Source organism: Microcebus murinus, chromosome 29 (genome assembly GCF_040939455.1).
Source record: "Microcebus murinus isolate Inina chromosome 29, M.murinus_Inina_mat1.0, whole genome shotgun sequence".
Lineage (NCBI taxonomy): Eukaryota > Metazoa > Chordata > Mammalia > Primates > Cheirogaleidae > Microcebus > Microcebus murinus.
Genome location: NC_134132.1, coordinates 9,443,286 through 9,457,392, shown reverse-complemented (window position 1 = coordinate 9,457,392; position 14,107 = coordinate 9,443,286). Strand labels below are relative to the sequence as shown.

At 33.5% G+C, this 14,107-nt stretch overlaps 1 protein-coding gene and 1 non-coding gene across 4 annotated transcripts in view; both read left to right on the top strand.

Moving 5' to 3' along the window:
• The window catches only part of CCSER1 (coiled-coil serine rich protein 1), an 899,545-nt gene that overhangs the window by 258,469 nt on the left and 626,969 nt on the right, over window positions 1-14,107 (top strand). The window lies entirely within an intron of this gene.
• On the top strand, window positions 3,199-3,304 carry LOC142865591 (U6 spliceosomal RNA). Its single transcript, XR_012915792.1, has one exon. It is a non-coding gene; the product is annotated as a U6 spliceosomal RNA (small nuclear RNA).

Genomic DNA, 14,107 nt, shown 5'->3' with positions numbered 1-14,107 from the left:
CCGCCACTACTATCCCACATTTCTTTTAATATGCTTATATTTTTGGTCATGAGTTTTACCCCTCCAAAACCCACCATCCCTTTAGGAACTCCCACTGATCAAAAAGGGAAAAGTGTCTATCTATTTGGCTTACACATGAATACCTTTCCTTGATATCCCAGAGTTAAGGTTGAGACATTTAAAATTTTTTTTCTAAAAGCTATGGCAGCTTTTCCAAACTGTTTTCCCTGAAATATGACTTCTTTAAACAAAACAAAACAAAAAAAGGATTTCACTGTCAAGTACATTTGGAAAGTGTTGTAAGTAAACAGCATTTTCCTCTAGGGAAATTGAATATACACATTATGCATAAAAGGCTGTAGCAAAATCCTGCAGCGAAATCTGGACAGGGGAATAACAATAAATAAATAAACACAGAGCACAACATGCAGCTAACACATTTCCTTATAAGATATGGTTTCCTCCCTATGGCATCAGATCTGAGTTTCAAGGGCCGCTTTTTATGTGAAAGAGTTCTTTCTTGGCCTTAATACCCAGAAGCATGGCTGAAATAGTTTGACAACTTAAGGTCTAGACCTGAGAAAGTGAAGCTTATAGAAACAGGTTATTTCCTCTCCTGCTTACCTAATACTTCTTTCTAAGTTATTCTTCTTATCTGTGAATACTGGCATGACTGGACCTCCTGGGGAAGGGTAAGTCCCTCCTCAGGCTGTGGTTTTGCTGTATGGCTGCAAAGGGATACCAAATTCTATGTAACACAATGACTCCATAATTCTTGTACAAAATGCAATAACTAGAGCAGGGAGCAGGTGGTAGAGACACCATTGTTCTCATTTCATTGTATACAATTGATCTTTCTTAGGTATAGCTTCTACATAACTCAGGGGCCAGATTTCTCTGCTCTGAATCATGGATGGATTCATTGTTTCTTTTCTAGATATGCCCTACTATGCTTGGATATGCCTTAGTAAGTTAACGTTATATGTATAGAACAACTAAAGTCAAAGCAAGATTATTTAGTGGAAAATCATTTCAATTCCTTATTCTCTTTAAAACTTGTTATATATTTTTACTTAGAAAATGACTTTTTAATTAAAAAATTTCCTATAAAAGATACTGATTTTTTTAAAAATGAAAACAGCATGTTCCAACACTTTTTCCTTTTCTTTAAGAGCATTCTCCAAAAATCATCTACTCGAGGAACTTGTCATTCCTGGGAAGACTTAAAGGGTATATATATATATATATATATATATATATATATATATATATATATATACACACACACACTATAATATGTCAATATACAGTCATTCCTTTTCAGGTTTATTTTATTTGTTATTCATTTTTAAAGCAACATTTTACTCTTTATCAACTGGACCACACTGCATTTAATTTTCAAAAGTATTTTCATAGCTTAATTTATAAATCCAACACTTCCTAAGTGTATATTGCATACTTAAGGCTGTCATGTTTTGATTTGAACATAACGTGAGCTTTAGTAGATTTTTCAGAATAATTATTAAAACATTTGATCTACATTTTGTACTTGAAAGGTCAGTAAGACAAAACATACATTTGCAGATAAATTTATATGAGTTTTAAAGAAATTAATTTCATGGTATTTAGGGCTTTGGGTCATGATGTTTTTTGTCTATGCCTATTAAGCAATGCCAATAGAAGTCTACAGTGTGACACAATTCTATTAGCAAAAGATGAAGGATAGTTGTATATTTTACAAAGCTTTAAAAATTGTTTATGCACTCTTTTGAAAGTATTCCTATTATTAATAGAAATGTTTATACTTCATTTTAAAATAAGGTGTCTATTTCTTCACAATTTTTATCCAGGAAAACATCATTGCTATTTGCCAAGGCCGAAGAGAAATATGTTACATGAACATGTTCATAGCTATTTGCTTTCATTTTTATATTGACATTTTATTTGTAGTCTTATAGCCAAGTTCTTCTAGCTGAAATCTCTTATGGACTCATTAAACACATATCATTTGTGAGAAATGAGAAAAAGTGAAAACATCCTTTGTGTTTTATACTTTGAAAGACTCTAGAAGTTGGAATTCTGAATTAGAGAAAGTAGTCAGAAAATAAGAACATTTTAAGGAAAATATCCTAGTTCTTTCTCTAAGATACACTTCTGCTAAATATTATTAGATATACTTTCACTGATCTTAATTTAGAGGATGATTTCAAATTAAGGATGACTTGCTAGACAGAAGATAATTTGGCTCTAAATTTTGTGTGGCTTTACAAATTGACTTCAATTCAGAGGAAAAGGATTCGTGAAAGGTCTACTCTATCCTGTTTGATTTATATAGCAGTGTAGAAATACGCCTAACTGGTATGTTTTTAGGAAGATCTGTTTGCTAAGTTGTTCTTTGTTAAACAAACCTCCAAATATTAAGGTTATCTCCTAGAAAATTTAAAATCTACATTTTAGCCAAAATTTCACTGAAATGAGCTAAAGAACAAGGCTAGGGCTTAAATTGGCACTTAGGGCATATTCTCACTTCTCTGGAAGTAAGACCAAGGACAATCACTCTGGGATGTTGCTTGCATTATAGAACAGAAATGACCCTATAATGATCATAAAGAGGATCGTTATGAAGGTTAGGTCTGTATGTCTTCCAGAACAAAACCCTGATAGTAGTACACAGGACCCTGGCACAGTTAAAGAAAAGCAAGGTAGATCACTTACTTAGCCGTCACTTGCTCCACTTTAGGGTCAGGCTTCGACAATCAACCTCAAGTGACCCCATAAAGTTCCCTTTTTCTCATTCTCCAGCCCCAAATCCAGTCTTTTGGGGCCTGCCTGTTTGTCACACGTGAGCAGGCACACACCCCTCCCCTGGTACAAGCAGGGTTATTTTCACTAACAGTTTCAAAGGACAGAAAGAAAAGGAACTTGGCACCTGCTCAGAGCCCCTAGTACTGGCGAAAGAGCAGGAATCCTGTACATCATGAAGGGTCCCTGGAAACTCTGAAACTCTAGATATTTTGATTGTGTGTCACAAAAACTAGTACCACTTATCCTCTAGTGAGTAGTAGGAACTGGGAAAAGCCCATTGGTATTTGTGTCATGCTAAACAGAATTGCTTTAGAAACTCACAGTTAGCAATAATATTATGTAAACAATGCTTTTCATTTAAAGGTATAGTCTTTCTCAATATGTGCTTACCCTGTGCTTGCTTTGGCAGCACATATACTAAAACTGGAATGATACAGAGAAGATTAGATGGCCCCTGCTCAAGGATGACATGCAAATTCATGAAGCATTCCATAGTTTTGTGCACATTGTCTTGGGGATGGGCACACTTGTAACTTTGACTTGGATGGTACAAAGGCCGTTCATGTGACCAAACAAACAAAGCTACTATCTCAAGGAGATGGTGTTCACATACAAGCTCATGAAATAGAAGGACATAATGTAGCAGCGTGGTGTTGTACACCTGTAGTCTCAGCTACTTAGAAGGCTGAGGCAGGAGGATTACTTGAGGCCAGGGGTTCCAGGCCTGCCAGGGCAACATAGTGAGACTGCATCTCAAAATAATAAAAAAAAATAATTTTAAAAGTAACATAATTTAAAACATTTTAAACCAAAGTGCTATAGATGTACTAGGCATTACCAACATTTTTATTTATTTTCTACACATAATGTTCTCACAGCACTAATGATATAAAGCAGCAAATTGGATAAATTTAACAAAATATTAATTCACTAATAAAAGACCATTAATAATGAAGAAATCTTCAAATAAATTATAATACATCCAAAATGTGTGATAATGTGCATTCACATATAATGAGTACAACACACACTATCTGAGGGAAGGGCGCACTTAGTACTTTGGCTCAAACTGTACAAAAGCAAATTATGTAAACTAAACGTGAACCCCCATAATATTCTGAAATAAAAAAATATTATGAAGACTTTTATTTATTACCATAGGATAATATCCATGATATATTGTGAAATTAAAATTTAACTTGGGAACTCAGAAGCATAGATGCTAATGGAATGATTATTTTGAAATAAAAATTGAATTTACTTTAGGTAATAGAAATATTTAATGAATTTAAAAATACTATCATAGAGTTGGGGATATCAATTATATATGGGCAAGCTAGATTCCTACATTGTTCATCTGCTTTTGTGCATGGGGGAAAGCTCACATATGAGATTATATTGCTGCTACCTTGTGTGCACCAGCCAACTAAAAGCAATCCCCAAAGGACAGGAGCTCTAACGTATAATGGAGAATCTTCAAATTTTAAGGACGTCCTTAAAAGGATACCAGTGTTTAAGGGAACTTATCTTTCTGTAAACTAATGGAGATTTTACTTTTTTTAGCACAATAGCTGAAGGGCCTGAATTGCCGGGATATCTTGTTTCTACTGGAGATATTTGGGAAGTAGCATATGATACTGTTTATGCTGCTGATCGTTTTAGCACCCAGGAGGGTAAGAAGGCCAGCACCTTCAGGTTAGTGAAGATGAGAGGAGAGCCAATTCCTAATGAGTATTTTCTTGAGTCTGGCTGTAACAGAAGTGTTCTAAAACCTGATAAACACTTCAGTTACATCAAGGACTTTTATATTCCCTTCTTTATTATGCCAGATGTATGCTGCCAACTTAAGTAATTACTATGTTCTCAGTGGGAAGTTTGCTAAAGGGTACTTTTTACTCAAAAACATGATAACCAAAAAAAAAATCCCATTTTTATTTTTTTTTTACTTTTGGGGTTTTCATTTTCACAAATGTGAAATAATGTATAAAGCTTTTTAAAAATTTACATAGTAGCATTCATACAGGAACACTTTTTGATATAGTACAGAGATAGCACCCAGAAACTTGCCGGGAGGAGACTTTTCCTGAGTGTTTTCAACTTAGATAACACAGTAGTAGAATAAAATTATCCACAGACACATGCTTTGGCAGCCAATTACTCTTATCTTCTGTTAAAAATAATCAGTTACTTTTATTTGTGTTTAATATTTCAAGAATGTTTAAATACAATAGACAGGGATTCATTTTCCTCATTTATAAATGAGAATTTAAAGCTCATTATTTTGACGAGCAATTTTTGCTATTTGTAATTAAATTCCTATGAGAACTTGCTTGATATAAGATTGTGCTCCTTCCAGTTTCTAATAATTCTTCAATTTTAATTTCACCTCTGCAAATGTCAGAGGGATATGAATATGAGAAAACAGATAAGGTTAGAAAAATATACGTAAAAGATGTCTTTATTATTACTTAATACTAAATACTAATTATTGTTTGAAGCAAATTAGTAGTCATCAAATTCACTAATTGAAGTCCTGTTTACACTTCATTTGATAATAATAATCACTAACTTAAGCAAGATATTGCTTTAAATGTTTGTCAATACAGATGAATAAGAAGGAAATCATTTATTTTCAAGGTTGTGAACATCATACATCTTATATTTCACTGTACAGACCATTGGTTACACAGAATTTTTTACTTGAGAAAGCAATTTTAGGTTTATATTAAAATTTAAACCTCCAAATTTATTTACTAACATTTTACCAGTTGGCATCCATAATGTAGACAATTAAAGTTCTTAATAATAATACATATGCAATTAAATATAAGTAAGAGATATACAACAGAAATCTGTATCTGATATGCTAAAATGTTAAACCACTCATAGGGAGGAAAAAATATTATGTTTATTACATTTTGAACTATTCATCTGGAGGATGGGGCTCATCCATTAGGCCAGTGGTTCACCTTTTATTAATTATTTGTTATTTTAACAATATGTTCTAGATTCTAATTCCAGAGATAGTGAATAGCACATAGGAAATGTATTAGAGAGTGATTTGGGGATCACCATTTGTGGCATGGAAGGGACAGTGGCAGGATTAGGCAGAGGAGGAGAGCTCTGAAGCTAGGATGGGACAAGGTATGGTGAAGGGGTCCAGCTTTGTACACTTGCCTTGAGCAGTGACTGATCTGGCTGCTCTGGGGAAGGGAACTCTCTTCAGCTGATTCTGAAAAGGGCTGACAGCTGAAGCTTTTTTTTTTTTTTTTTGAGACAGAGTCTCACTTTGTTTCCCAGGCTAGAGTGAGTGCTGTGGCGTCAGCCTCGCTCACAGCAACCTCCAACTCCTGGACTCAAGCGATCCTCCTGCCTCAGCCTCCAGAGTAGCTGGGACTACAGGCATGCGCCACCATGCCCGGCTGATTTTTTCTATATCTATATTAGTTGGCCAATTAATTTCTTTCTATTTCTAGTAGAGACGGGGTCTCGCTCTTGCTCAGGCTGGTTTCGAACTCCTGACCTTGAGCAATCCGCCGCCTCGGCCTCCCAGAGAGCTAGGATTATAGGCGTGAGCCACCGCACCCGGCCTGAAGCTTTTTTAATCAGCAGGACTGTCTTTCACTGTTAAAGTAATATTAATAGCCTGCAATAGCATATCCTAGCATAACAAGAATTTGTGCCTTGTATCTTATAGTTGGTGGTTTGCTTGACCTCCATTCTCAAATAGAGACTGGCTGTATTTTGTGTCTTCTATGGGAGAGAGGTGGGGAAAACAGGAGGAATAATAGGCCACCCTCTTTCACAAAGCTGAGAGACCAGGGGGGTATCTCTGAATCTAAATACGATCTAACTCCAAAGCCTTGAACACCCTAGATCAGGTTGAGGAAATGGTTAACATATAATCAGAAATTTCTGCAACTGTAGCCACTGTATTGGAAATGCAAGCCAGACACAGAGCTCAGAATTGCCTTATCAATATTCAGTCTGGACTGTGCAACTTTACCGGTTGGCTCCAAATTGTCTAGTCCAGACAGAGATGAACCCTGATGGGCTGGCTGCTCAATTAATTAATGTTTTTAATTTTGCTTTACAGAGATTGTTATCCATGTTTTACTGCCCATTGTAAAGATGATGTGCTTGGTCTGCACCAATGTCATTTTCGTGGGCCCTAATGGTACTTTGTGTGAATTTGAAACTATTAATTAAATGTATGATTTATTAGAAATTATTCCTTTTATGATTCATTCCCCTTATTATCTGAATGTCTTTCTCATATAATTTTAAGTTATTTAACACCTTTACTTTGAGTAATATTAATAATATTCTAAATTTCTAGCTACTTTATCAGAATATCTGATATTCTTTTTATAAGGTGATTCAACAAGAGCTTATTTAGATAAAGACTGAACCTGTTATTAATCTGGCTTAATTCTAGCCATTTAAGATTAATTCTGGTTGTTTTGAAAGCCTTAAGAAAAATAAAATGAGGCTTACCTCAGTTCAGCAGCCAGTTGACTTTATAAGTCACTAGGAATTGGCATTGCTCAATGTCATTTAATCATAATGTGTTCATTGATTTAATGTTAATAATGTGTTCTCACTGGGTATTTCTTCTCATTTACAGTTTTAGCACATTGATATAAAAATAGTAGAAGATCTATTTCAGAAATCCATAACAATGGACTTTCAATGAGATGATATGCAATTAATCTGACACCTTTCATAGATCTGTCCAGAAATCTCTCATTTTCTCCTGATCCTTTTCTATCTCCTGCATCAACTCTCATATAATGTCTATATCACAAAACTCCTAGTGGCCTTCCAAAATTATTAATTTAAAAGATACTTAGCAAGACTCCGTCCAAGAAGGAAATAGCTTATTCATGGATCCTTTCATTGGTTTATGGATCCAAGGCGCCCAGAGAGTACCACAAATCTTCAGGATGTCCCAAGTGTTAACTTTAATGTTTGCACCTTTAATTTAGCTGAAAGATGTGTAAAATCTCATACAGTCAAATAGCTCCCTCTTGGCTGAACATATAAAATTGGGATTAAAGAATGCTGTTACGAAAGATATCAATCATAACTTATGCTCGGTAATTTATTTATGAATCTATATTTTAAGATTATACAATGTGAAAGAGCAATTGATTTCCCCCCCCCCCATGGGGCTTATTTGCTGCCAAATCCTAGTTGTACAAAGATTGCCTTGCATATCCAGACTTCCTCTGGGTTTCTCTGCTATTTTCAGTTGTATAGCCATTAAAATCTGTTCATCAAGTAACCTCTTGCCACCACATAGAGCAGGAGAGCAGTTGTAAGTACATGTCTGTCTCTAAAAATAATATCTGTCTATTTATCCAGCTCATTATAGGACTTTATTTTTACTTTACTATTCCAAAATTGGAAAATGATATTAATAATAAAAGTCAATATACAGTGGGAGAAATTTAATATAAAGATCAATTTAAAATCAAACTGTTTCTCATGTGTTATGTGCTTCCTTGGTTTCCACTAAAAGCTGTTATTCAGCGTTACTAATGACACTGACACATTCCATATTTGTCACTCATCAGTTTGGTTTAAAATTCACCCCCTCCAAAAAAGCTAATTCTGAATATTACACATATTAAGCAGATTAAAAGTCAAGGGAAAAACACATGGTGAATCATAGTTTAATCTTGTGAATTCCATCAAAAAATTCATTATATTCCTCACCTATTTGCAAAAGAAAGTAAAGTTAAAACAAGACAGATATATTTTTAAAAAGAAATGAGACATGAAGATATTTTTTAAAGTTTGAAAGGGTATTGATAAATTTATACCAAATCCAAGGCAAAGATAATTTCTTAAATATTTAAATTACAATCGCATTTAATTTAATACTATAAAAATAAATATTGTAGTTGAATTTAATGTCCTTCTAAATTTCTCTGAAACTGACCATTGGTAAAAATTATTTATTGCTCTTGGCACTTTGTAATTTTATTTTATTTCATTTTTAACTTCTGTTATTTTATTTTCATTTATTTACTGTGTACAACATGATGTTATGAAGTATATATACATTCTATAATGACTAAATCTGGCTAATTAACATATGCATTACCTCACATAGTTATTTTTGTTTTTAGAACAGTTTTCAGTCACTCTCATAACGTGTTACAAGAATACAATATATTATTAACTATAGTCACTATGTTGTACAGATCTCTTGAAATTATTCCTCTTGTCAAACTGAAATTTTGTATCCTTTGACGAAAATCTGTTCCCTCACCCCCAACCACCCCAGCCCTTGGTAACCACCATTTTACTTTACACATTTATAAGGTCAACATTTTTAGGTTCCATACATAGGTGAGATTATACAGTATTTGTCTTTATGGAGCTAGCTCATTTCACTTAACATGATGTCCTTCATGTTCATCCATGTTGTCACAACAAATAGGATTTAATTCTTTTTCATGGGTGGTTATTCACTGTATATGTATACCACATTTTCTTTGTCCATTCATCTATTGAAGCATATTTAGGTTGATTTCATATCTTAACTATTGTGATTAATACTAATTTCATTTCCCTTACGTATATTCCCTATGGTGGAATTTCTGGAATATGATAGTTTTGTTTTTATGTTTTTGAGGAACCTCCATACTGTTTTCCATAATGGCTATACTGATTTACATTTCCATTAACAGTGTGCAAGGGTTTACTTTTTTCCACATCCTTGTAATAGCCATTCTAACAGGAGTGAGGTGATAACTCGTTGTGGTTTTGATTTGCATTTCCCTGGTGACTAGAAGTGTTGAGCATTTTCTCATATACCTGTTGGCTCTTTGTATGTCTTCTTTTGAGAAATTCAGGTCTTTTTGCTCATTTTTAAATTGGGTTATGTGTTTTCTTGTTATTGAGTAGTTTGAATTCTTTCCATAATTTGGATATTAACTCTTTATCAAATGCATAGTTTGCAAATATTTTGTCCCATTTTGTAGGTTATCTCTTTGCTCTGTTGATTATTTCCTTTGCTGTGTAGCTTCTGCACAGGAAAGAAAATCTAATACCATTTGTCCATTTTTGCTTTTGTTGCCTATGCTTTTGGGATCATACCCAAAAAGTCATTCCCCAGACATGGAGCTTTTCCCTATGTTTTCTTCTAGTAATTTTATAGCTTTGAGTCTTACGTTTAAATCTTTAATACATTATCAGTTGATTTTTGTGTATATTGTATGATAAAAGTCTAATTTCATTATTCTGTATGTGGATATCCAGTTTTCCCAAAACTATTTATTTGTAGAGACTATTCATTTCCTATTGTGCATTTTTGGCTCCTATGATGAAAATCAATGTGCTGTAAATGCATGGGTTTATTTCTGGACTCTCCATTCTGTTCCACTGGTCTATGTATCTGTTTTTATGCCTGTAATATACTTTTCTGGTTACTATGTCTTTGTAGTATATTTTGAAATCAAGTAGTATAATGCCTCTAGCTTTGTGGGTTTTGTTCAAGATTGCTTTAGCTATTTAGGGTCTTTTGTGGTCACATATCAATTTTAGGACTGTTTTTCTATTTCTGCGAAGAATGTCTTTGATATTTTGAAAGGGGTTGCATTAAATCTGTAGATTATTTTGGGTAGAATGGATGTTTTAACAATATTAATTCTTCTAATTCATGAATATGGATATCTTTCCATTTATTTGTGTCTTTCTCTATTTCTTTCACTAACGTTTTATAGTTTTCAGTAGAAATCTATCACCCCTTCAGTTAAGTTTATTTCTAATTTTTTTGATAGCTATTGTAAATGGGAATGTTTTCTTGATATATTCTCAGATAGTTTGCTGTTAGTGTATGGAAAAACTACTGATTTTTGTATGTTGATTCTGTGTCCTGCAACTTTTCTGAATTTGTTTAAATTGGTTCTAACATGTTTTTGGTAAAGTGTCAAGGGTTTTCTAGTTATCTAGAAACAGAGATGACTTAATTTCTTCCTTTCAAACTTAGATGACTTTTATTTCTTTCCCTTGCCTAATTGCTCTGGTTAGGATTTTCAGTACTGTGTTGAATGGACATGACTCAGTGGACATCCTTGCCTTGTTCCAATCTGTGGAAAAGCTTTCGATTGTTCTATTCATTATGATGTTAGTGGTGGGATTGTTTTCTGTACCTAATTTGTTGTAGTTTTTATCATGAAAGGATTTTGACTTTTGTCAAATGCTTTTTTCTACATTTATTGAAATGATCATATGGTTTTTCTCCCTCTTTATGTTAATGTGATATATCACATTTATTGATTTACATATGTTAAAATATCCTTGTGTCCATGGGCTGCATCACACTTGGTCATGGTGAATGATCTTTTTAATGCATTTCCTTTTTTATAGTCTCTTCATCTGGCTTTGGTATGAGGGTAATGCTGGCCTCATAAAATGAGTCTGGAAATATGTTTTCCTCTTCATTTTTTGGGTGAGTTTAAGAAGAATTGGTGTTAGTTTTTCAACCCTATTGCATTAGGATTAAGTTTCCAGCATATGAACTTAGGGGCGCACATTCAAACCATATCCCCGGCCATGGTATTAGCATATGAAATTACATGACTGTAATACATACCTCATCCAAACTCCAAATGTACCCTCAATGTTACACAAACCTTTATGTATCTAATTATTTTTCTCTTTTACCTTATAGAATAATACAAATACTTACTTTCCACAAATACCCTTTTTTCTGTTTCTCATCTCACTCTCAACACTTATGTATTTGGAAATGTCCAATTCTACTTCCATATTTAATGATTAGTTGGCAGAAAACATTTTTCTTAAGAATTTTTAAATTGTCAACTAGTTGTCAGTTATAATTTAGGTTTTCCTCCTACTCCAGTACTGGTTCTCACAGAGCTTTCTGCTGGTGGATTTTTGCTCTAATAAGTTGTTATTCTCTGTATTTACTTCTTTGTCTCTCCAATTTTTAGGTCAGTAGTTTGTCATTTAGCCTCACTTCTCTGATAGATCCAAGAAGAGTTGTTGATTTTTGAGTTTTCCATTTATTTGTAGGATGAAATAATGACTCCCAAGCTCTTTATATGTTGGTCTGGAATCCAAAAGTTCTAATGTTTACTATTAAAAATTTTTTTGTATTATATTTTCAAAACTTCCTCTGAACCCTCAGATGCTAATATGAAGATCATTTTCTGGTTAATTATGTTTCTGCTAAGAAGAATTAACTATTTAATTTGACAAATAGTTGTTTTTTTTTTAAATCTTGTGCATGTATATCAGAGACTTCATAACTTTCATGATATATAATGAGCTATCAGTTGCTCTATTTAATAATGTCACTGCCCTCAATAACAATAATATTTATTACATTTATATAAAGTTGCATTTTCCAAAATGCTTTTTAATATTTTTATAACTAGGAAGTACTATGATATAGTAGACAGACCACTGACTTAGAGTATGTCAAATGTGGATTAAACGTGTTACTATTTACACTTAACAATATCTTGAGACTAAATACCCTCTCCTACAATGTGTGAATAAAATAAAGAAATTACTTTGAGGACTTGTAAGAATTGAGTTTATATATATATATATATAAACTCTCTCTCTCTCTCTCTCTATATATATATATATATATATATATCTCTATATATATATATAGAGAGAGAGAGAGAGAGAGATTATTGTATTCTAGATATTACATATTATACTTTTATATTTCCCCCATAATATATTACTACACACTAAGTGGCTTAAAACAATGCAAATTTATTATTTTATTCTTACAGATTAGAATTTTAACACAGGTCTAAACTGGGCCAAAATCAAAGAGTCAGCAGGGCTCCTTTTCTTTCCAGGAGATTTAGGGGAGAATCTATTTCTTGCCTTTTTCAGCTTCTGGAGAGGCATTCCTTGTCTCTATGGTCCCCAACCCCTGGCCGATGCGGGGGCTCACTCATTGCCTGAGCTCAGCCTCCCCCATCACTGACATCACTGCGTGAGCTCTGCTTCCTCCCCCTACCCTCGCCTTCCCCCACCCCAGTCCATGGAAAAATTGTCTTCCATGAAACTGGTCCCTGGTGCCAAATAGGTTGGGGACCAATGTGCCTTATTTCATGGCCTTCTTATGCCATCTTTAAAGCTAGCAAAGGCAGGGTCCAAACCTTGTCATATTATAATCCCTCTGATGCTACTCTTTGCCTCTTCTCCCATATTTAAAGACTTGTGGTTACATTGGACCTCTTTGGATAATGTAATCTCCCCTCTCAAATTCAGCTGATTACTAACCTCAATTGCAGCTGCAACCTTAATTCCTTTTTGACGTGTAACGCCGTATTTACAAGTTTCAGGTATTAGGATGTGTATATATTTGGGGGTCCATTGTTCTGCCTACCACAAATATATAAAAGAAAATCCTGACATGGATAATCAATAAATGGAAATACTACTATTTGTTCAACAAAATATTTATTAAGTACTTAATTTTATAGATCTTATCTCACTTGGAGGAACCCTTGAAGTAGGCATGGCAGGTATTATTCTAGCTTTCCAAACATTCTATCTGATTTATGACATTGGTATTAACAATATGGGATTACAAACCATAATCTTCTCTAAATACTTTGAGTGCTTATAAAATTTTTAAGTGTTTTATCTATGATTGCTTGTTTACTAGATGGAAAGCTAATTTAGTAAAGGGTTTTTATCAAGAAAATAAATAATATCCTTGCTCCTTAAAATTATTTATACTTTTAAAGTATAAATCTAAAAAGGGTAATGCTTATTTTGAATATTAGGTCACATAGAAGATTATATTTTTTTACATGCTAAGTTACAAGCTTACCATTGTTCAAATCATCTTGTGTTTTATAAGAAAACTGAGATAGTCAAACTAATATTTTCAAGGGGTTTGTTTGCTCATGTTTAATGAAGACCTCGCAGATCTACAAGCATTCTTATAATCAACAGAGTTGTTTTGAACAATGTGAGGGGATAACTCTACATAAGTGTTCTCTGATCTAACATTTTTTCCTCTGGGAACAATTATTCTACAAAATGACAAAGTGATAAGGGCAAAATTCTAGTTACCAAGGACATAAAATTACTCCTTTATTTCAGAGTTGGGATTCGTGATCTTATTAATGGCTTGAAAATGCATGACAAGCTTTTCCATTTAGACAATTAACATATTAATCCACTTCATGTGGTATCCATCTGCTGATATATAATTTTCCAGAAAGGTTATCCATACCTCTTTGCATTAATGGCCCATAGCTATTTTCAAAAGCAGTGTATGATTACT